The sequence below is a fragment of the Lactuca virosa genome, chromosome 9 (assembly GCF_052849685.1).
Source record: "Lactuca virosa cultivar CGN04683 chromosome 9, Lactuca_virosa_CGN04683_v6, whole genome shotgun sequence".
NCBI lineage: Eukaryota > Viridiplantae > Streptophyta > Magnoliopsida > Asterales > Asteraceae > Lactuca > Lactuca virosa.
In genome coordinates, this window is record NC_136434.1 from 230,262,550 (window position 1) to 230,271,446 (window position 8,897).

Consider the following 8,897-nt stretch of genomic DNA (forward strand, 5'->3'; position numbering starts at 1 on the left):
AACCTTCATTCCAGCTAAGAAAACCCTAAAATCGAACCAGAGAAATTACTCTTATAAAAACCCCAGTAAATCAAGACATTAACTTAAATTGATTCCAAAATCAAAAACAAACAAATGGAAATAAGAAAGTACGAAACTTAAACCTTTTTACAGGGGAGATGAAGCATCTAATAGAGAGAGATAGGGGAAGTGGTGGGGTACAAAGGCTAATGATCGAGGGTGGTGAGTAATTGTGGTGGTGTAGGGAAGAAAGGGATACAAATACAATGATTGTTACCTGGAGAGGGCGGCGATAGTTGCAATGACATTTAAGATCTAGGGTTTTAGAGAGGTGGTGATGGTGGTGAAGTGCCTCAGGGTTTGTGGAACTGGAGAAGCACATCAACATAAAATATAAGAGGAGATGGTGCAAGATTAGGAGATAGGGACCGAGAATAAGGAAAGTTTGGTATTCTAACTATCAATCCATTAAATCACGACGGGATAAGAACCAAACTCAATTCCTTGACTTTTGATTTTCTGCCAAGATCTCGGGCTTCACCAAGACTTCATCAAAGATTAAAGGACTGAGTCAAAGACTTCGAGAGATAAGATTTAATGCATAAAGTCATTGTACATGATGTTTCAAGGGTTATACCTCTTAAAATTCAGCATTTAAGGCTAAATGCTTATTAAGGTATAAAGATATATATATATATATATATATATATATATATATATATATATATATATATATGTGTGTGTGTGTGTGTGTGTTTAATAACGACACTGATTGACAATATTTGAAATCATTTAGATATTAATACAATATTTCTTGTGTTATACTTGTATTCCCCCCCCCCCCTAAAACAATGAAAAATCATGAAAACGTAGGGGTATGAACTCACCTCAAATGTGTGTTTTTGGTTGGGTACAACTTGGTCGTGATGATCCTCGGGATAGAATACGTGTAAATAACCGTATCCTAATTATATTATACACATAATTATATGTGTAAATTAGATAAACTAATAATTTAACATGATAAATAACATTAGTTTGTATAAATTACTTACTAATTGTGAAGAAGTTCCTGGGAATTGACTTGGATGTTCTTATGAAAGTTTGAAGGCTTGAAGATGATATGGGTAACTGCTTGAAGATGTGAATGATTCAATATGGGTTTTGAGAGCAAATGCAAAGTGTTTTTGTAGTTATGAATGTGAGAATGAAGTTGTTTTCGGTTCATATATATATATATATATATATATATATATATATATATATATATATATATATATATATATATATATATATATAGGGATAAAATATGCTGGATGTTTACGTTGGAATGTGTATGTTATCACTTTGGAAACTTAATCAAGTAAAATATCTAGATATTAAAGGGGATTTCGGCCAATATAAGGTTGATTTCGGTCCTATCATGACCGAAATCACCTTGGTTGTCCCACAAATGATTGATTTCGGTCTTAGTGGAGGATACAAAACCGAAAACACAACTTGTTCCAAGATGCTCAAAACCGAAAACACTATTTGGTCCAAGATGCTTAAAACCGAAAACACCTTTGATCCTAGATTCCCAAGACCGAAATCTCATATGTAAGGTGTTAAATTTGGATTTTAACTTCACCTTTTGACTTATGTTGACTCATATCATCTTATTTCACCATAGTATTTAGTATATATAAACATATCAACCTATATAAACATATATGTGCATGGTTTTCAATATACAAGTATATATAACTTATATAAGTATGATTATCAAAGTATGCTCATACAATAACTTATATAAACATGCCCTTAAGGCATTCAAGTTCTTATTGTATTAATGTTATGATATGGATTCACTTGTATACGGTTGTAGTTTAGACTTTTATTTGAATAAGTTTGACTTACATTGACTTGAAATAACGAGTTGTTACAACTTATGCCTAGATTTATTGTCAATACCATTGATTGGAAATTACTAGATCAAATCTCTTATAATACGAAACTTAATTATAATTGTTTAGATAGTTAATTGCATGATCATTATATTAATTGTCTTGATAATTATGCAAACTAGTTAATCTGACCAACATAACTAATTACGTTAGAAATCGGTAAACAATAAATAATATTCATTGCACTTAATTTGAGTTCACCATATTTGAAGGTGAAATCGAATCTATGTGAAAACGTCTTGATCTCTTTTGTCTCTAAATTTATTCTCTAATTTTGTTTTCTTTTAATTAGTTTTAATTGCATTTAAACAAACCCTTCTCTTTAAATTTATTGTTTATAGTTTAATTAGCATTTGAATTCTCTAAACTAAATCTTATTCTACATGAGATCGACACTTAGTCTTACTAAAACTATACGGCTACATAATCAAGTACACTTCTTGTTATGTGTGTTGGTTTAGTTGCGATAGATTATGCTTTATAATTTAAAACTTGATAATTTTTATATAAAAAAATCAGACATCAATTGTTCTTACAAGTCCTTTAAATCCATTAATTCTACCCGTTACTATACAATCTTCATCTTTGTTTGACATCCCTCTTCCTACCTCCCTCTGTCTTTTAGTAACACCAGGTTGATGATGGATAGCTGAGCTTAACTTCAATCCGACAAACAAAGCAAAATAGAACAACTTAAAACAATAAAGGATAAAACACATTCTTCTGATGTCATGAGATTGAGAATAATATTTAATTATAAACAAAACTGTAGTGACAATGCTCTTATTGGTTCTATAGATGAGTTTTTAGGATGTTTTGAAGAAAAAAAGAAACATCTTGATGCGTTTATTTCTTTTTGTAAAATAATGTAATGTTTTAATATGTATTTAAGTGTTTTCTTTAAATATAAATAAATAAAATGTGTTTTTATGTCAACAAAGTATTTTATAGATAGGTATTTATTTTGATATGTATGAAAATTTCTTGATTTTAACTTTTGTCTATATATGGTACAATTATTTTCAAGCTCAATGTCTTCTATATGTCCTACAATTATTTTCAAGCTCAATATGTTTGCATCCGTGTTCACATATACATATATCCTATTATCGTATATGTTTCGTAATGCAAACGATATCAAAGATTAGTAATATTATTGATTACGCGATATCAAAGATTTAGTAATATTGATTACGAGTATTTATGAGGGTTGAAAATGGGGAAATATAGAGACTAGTTTCCAACACTTTGGTTAGCTATCTAATCCACAAGCTAGCATGTGAAGTGAAAGTGGTCCAGATAACATTATCTTTCCTATTCAACAATTAATTATGAAGTTTCACAAACGGAAAGATTAGGAAAAGAGAACACCATACGTAAAGATGTCACAAAACTATCCCTTTTATTTTATAAACAACATTTATATAAATTTTCTTCAAATCAGGGATGAAGCTAGAATTGTTTTTTATTAGGATAAAAACAAAATTAAATAACTGAACAAATATGATTGTACTACATGCTTTGAAAATATATATGTATTAGGTGTGAGTCCCGTATATTCCACGGATTAATTAAAAAGAAATTAAATACCAAAATATAAATATTAAATATTTTTTAAAATAAAATTTCAGAATAAGAAAGGAAGAAATATATTTATTGCAAAATTATTACCACATTTATTATATTTATCACTTTACATATATAAGTATAAATATTATGTGATTTTTTAATTTTAAAATTTGAAAAACCCTAAAAATTGACATATGAATATTATTTATTTTATAAATACCACAAAATGACAAGTGTTAAATCTTATGAGAAATTGACATGTGGCAAATGGATCTTCATTTATTATAGTAGATATCGTGAAAAACATATTATACATTTAAAAATGTATTTATACATATTAAATACAAATAAGTACAATTTTTGATGTACTAATCCATCTTATATGTCAAAATGTTTTTAAAAATATACATATGATTTAAAAAATATTTATATATATTGAAAACATATTTAAAAATATATGTATACATTCATAAAAATATATAATAAAAATAAATAAATAAATAAATAATAATAATAATAATATTAAATAATAATAATAATTACATTACCAAAAAATAATAAGAACATAAAATAATAATGATCGTTATTATACATTATACTAAGAAAGTTAGACTTTAATAAATAAAGGCTTTTCATACTAGTGGTAAGCTGCATTTATAAGCCTTTTGGCCAGAGTTCGAATGCCCTCGCCGAATGTTCTTAGGTTTATTCCGTTTCTTTTTAAGCAATAACAACCGAACGCCAACCTAGTGCCAATTCAACAAAATATACACAGTCAAGTCATTGCTGACATGGCGTTCCCACCTGCTCAAGCCACCGGGTAACCCCTTAAAAGGGCTAAAATGCAAAAATTAAAAGAAATATACGGCTTTAACGAAGCAAAGGGTAAAACCAATAATTTTTCGAAAACTTAAAGGCTTTTATGTCATTAGTCCAAATGAAAAGTACAAACTAACAACTACTATTCATACATTCGAAAAAAAGTATTTGTATTTTATACATTTAAAGTAGGAAAGGTCTTACTATTTTAGATTAATTTTTTAAAAAAATCTCAAATTAAATTTTATTCATACATTCGAAAAAACCTATTTTGACCAGATTCGTATATTTAGTTTGTATTCTTAGTTTGTATTCTGTCCTTTTTTTGTTAGTTTGATCAAAATATTGAGATTTTTTTTTAAAATTACCTAATTTTGAACAAATAACAAAATATTTTCTGAAAATTACTATGAACTAGGGATGTATCCCCCACGTTGCGGGGGTTAGATGGTTTTTCTTTGTAAACAATGATATCAAAACAACATGATTTATTGTAGGTGGTAGCTTGTTAGGAGGGACAATAATCGTCACTAGATCGTAGAAATGCATATAACCGTCAAACAAAACTCTATACATCCAACAGGCCCAAGAACAATTATATGGAAAGTACATTACTAGTTCCTACATTTATCCCCAAGCTCACAACATTACAACAATGTCATTCAATTAGACCCAAGCTCACAACATTCAACAACGCAATTCAATTAGAAAGTAATTTACATTGTTGTGAGTATATTTTTCAAAAGTACCATGCTACAATTGTACAAATTTTTTTGGTTGTTACATATGAAATGTTTTCTGTCCAGCTACAAATTAACATATCACAGTGTAGGTTAAAATGAAAGGCAATTCTATGGTTGGATACATTTTGACAAAACACTAAAATGTAACGGTATATCACAGCAGTTGTTACAGAAATGAAAGTTCCTATCTCACGTAAAGTTTGAAAAAGGATAAAAAAAATGCAATGCCACATGAAGGTAGTTTTTTGATAAGTGAAAGTCCAATCATAGTTGCGGTAGGTTTTAAAATAAGATGAAAATGCAATGAAATATCGGATATTTTAAAAAAAATGAAAGTGGAATGGTATGTTTAGAGTAGATATTGAAAGAAATATGAAACCAATGGTATATCAGAGTAGTTGTAAGTCGTACTACATTTTTTCATTCCATTTCATGATCGAATTCTAAAAAAGTAATGCTTTTTGAAATTCAGATAAAACCGCATAGAACTGACGTGTTGAACTTTTACCCCATTGTTCTTCAGACTTTAAGAGGTATTCCATAGCCTAAAATTTTCCATTAAATAAAATAAAAAAAAAATCTAAAGAAAACTAACATGTAAACCCAAAAACAATGAAAAACAAGATAATAACCACATATAGTATTAATACCATTCTATAACCTATTACTCGTGTAACCGAATATGCATTTGGTTGAAGACTAGTATCAAGAAGTCATCTTTCCTCAAATAAAATTCCGTTACCTCATAATTATATAACATGAAAAGCAAAATACATTAAAAAAATAAAACAAATCTTTAACAAACACAAAAGCTATAAAAATATAACTCACCAATCTTATTAGTATGTAGTGACAAATAAGTATTTGGTGCTAACCTTACCAATCTTCAGCATCCTACACAACTTCACTTAAGTTCTCATAGTGTACACAAAGATGGTCTCCAGTCTCACATTTAAAAATTACACAAAAATAGGATTAACGCCAGCTTTTAAATCTTTATAATTAAAAAAACAAATATCGTTTATATAAACTACATATGTCAGTGAAAGGAAAACTAACAAATATAGAAGAGATCCATAATACGTCAGTACCCTCATGGCATAGGCTCCATTTTCGTATTTATCAGATTCCACAATCTTTTCATTTTCACTCAATAGAGGGTTGTAAAGATAGTGAATAATCATATAATAATATTACGTACATTAGCTACAATCACAAATATACCTGCTTCTGTCTTCAATTCACTACTTCCACTATAGACTTCAACATGTGGCTTTTTCTTCTTTCTGCCTTTCCAGATACACCCAAAAACATGGTCTTCTATGACAGTCGTTGTGGTCGGTTGAACGCTTCCACCACATAAGAAAAAACATGAAATGTGAAATCAAGAACTAACAAAGAGAGATTACCATCAAGAGAAAGTAAAAAAAAAAAGGATGGTTAAGGAAATAATCCACAATTTAGGACACGACTAAACCAAATCTTTGAAATGAGAATCAACAGCGGAAGAATTAAAGGCGAAAACAGGTTGACGCAAAGCAAAATTGCATCGGAATTGGCGCACACACAGAAATACGGTGACCATCAGTGTCCTCAATTGGTGTGGCACCGCCAATCGGGCTTTCTAGCAAGACGGAGGTTTCGTCGAACGGTGGCGGTGAGGGAACATTACCGACGATTTTGGGGATATATCTTATGGGAAAAATGGATCGGAGAGGGAAACATCAAAGACTGCGAACAATAGAATGACATATGTGTTTGAAAGAACTGAAATTGGGATAAATTAGCACTATACGATTCCAAAATCACAAAAAAATAATAATTAAAAAAAATAAAAAATAAAAAAAAAATTAGGGCTCATATGATGAAACACGAAAAATTAAACATCCAACCAACTTCGTCACATTTGCCATCGGCCTCACCACCTCCGTTGCACACCCGAATGAGGACAATGGAACAAACGGAAACATCACTGCCTTTCCTTGTAGATTCTTGACCAACAAATCATCAAATAAAAATAACACAAAAGAGGAAGTCAGAAATCAAATGGATTATTAAAAAAATCAAACACCAAATCGACAATGAAATTGAAGCAAGAAAAAGAAGAAGCAGAAGGTAGAAGATGCACTTACCTGAGCCAGGCGGTGCGAGGATGAGACACATATGGCTCCTACGTTTGCAGCTGTGTTGCTTCCTTACCTTACCGACGAAGCCTCATTAATAAAACAATAAATATCATCATCATATAAAATCATAAACAGTGTATCTCAAAAATATCATAACTATCAATGTATCAAGATCACATGTTAAAATATCAGAGTAAACCATTACAGGCTAAAAGCTGTGGTGTGTGTCATGCAGTCATCCCGAGCTCTTCCCCTTGCTACCGGGAGTACCTGAAACAAAAACTGTAAACTGTAAGCACGAAGCTTAGTGAGTCTCCTCAAACTACCACATACCATACACATAGCATATACATGCAGCTAGGAGATACGGGCCTCGCCCACACTCATGGAGATACGGGCCCCCGCCCACACTCGGCTATCTATAAGATACGGGCCTCGCCCACACTCAGCTATCTACGAGATACGGGACTCGCCCACACTTAGTTGGCAAGGAGGTACGGGCCTCGCCCACACTCCTCTATCTGGAGGATACGGGCCCCCGCCCACACCCCGTTATCTAAACATACATACATGTATCACACAGACAACAAGTATACCATAATCTACCAATTCATAACATACTCAAATAATACTAAGATAAGGACCCTACCCACACTTAGTCTACTATTCATAAATGAGTCTAAGATTCAGGCCCTGCCCACACTTAGCTACTAACCATCATACATACTCTACACGGGTCGGCATTGGTGCCTTAAACCCATTCCTACTGAAGGAAACTCACCTCGTAAAGCTGACTGTGAAATCTCGCGGTGAGGAATATCTGACAGCTGCTCCAACAACTCCCCGGCTATCATTGACGCAATAACACTTAGTCAAAATCTGATAATCCTTCTTAGGGTAAAATGGCCATTCTACCCCTAGTCAAAGTCAACATCCTTTCAAAGTCAAACTTCTGGTTTGACCAAACTCGTCGAGTTTACCTATTAACTCGCCGAGTCCTATAAATCAAAGTCCCTGAAATCACGATCCAACTCGTCGAGTCACCCCCTGACTCGCCAAGTTCCCTAGCTACTCATAGTCACGATTAAACGAGTCAACTAGTTGAGTCATCCTCAGACTCGTCGAGTTCTACCATATCTAGTACCAGGACAACTCGTCTCTACTCGTCGAGTTCCTCTAGGGACTTGACGAGTTCCCCTGTCTGTTTGGGCCATTTAAATGGATTAAGCCCCTACACTCTAGATCTAAACTTCTTACTTCATCCACATACTGGAAATGCCCTTTTAAGGGTAAAGTTTCCAACTTTACCCGTTATTAGTCATTCTTAATGGGTTTAGCTAAAACCCTAGTTCTCTAGGACATAGATCTTGGTCCAAAAGCTATAATACTCCAAACCAAATCATACTAAAATAGATCTAGGCCATAAACATCATTTGAACACGAAAAGCTCCTAACTTTTCTTCCATGCATGGCCTTTCGGGGCTTAAAAGGCCATAATAACACCTTAAAGCTTCCATGGGGCTTCCATGATCATAAAGTTTGCACCTTTATGCTATGAAACCCCTTCTAGACCCTAGATCTGAAAGGTAGATCACTTGGGGCGTCCATATCCCAAGGGCTAAGCTTCTTGGACCAAAAACCTCATGAAATGATAAAGAGGAGATCTAACAAGCTACTAAGAAAGGTTGGGGCTT

At 32.3% G+C, this 8,897-nt stretch overlaps 1 long non-coding RNA gene across 1 annotated transcript; it reads right to left on the reverse strand.

Moving 5' to 3' along the window:
- Positions 1 to 5,618: 5,618 nt before the first annotated feature.
- Positions 5,619 to 7,332, reverse strand: LOC145141220 (uncharacterized). The gene is made up of 2 exons (XR_013722514.1): positions 7,210 to 7,332; positions 5,619 to 7,068 (listed from the first exon to the last, which is right to left on the reverse strand). It is a non-coding gene; the product is annotated as an uncharacterized LOC145141220 (long non-coding RNA).
- Between the last annotated feature and the right edge of the window lie 1,565 nt (positions 7,333 to 8,897).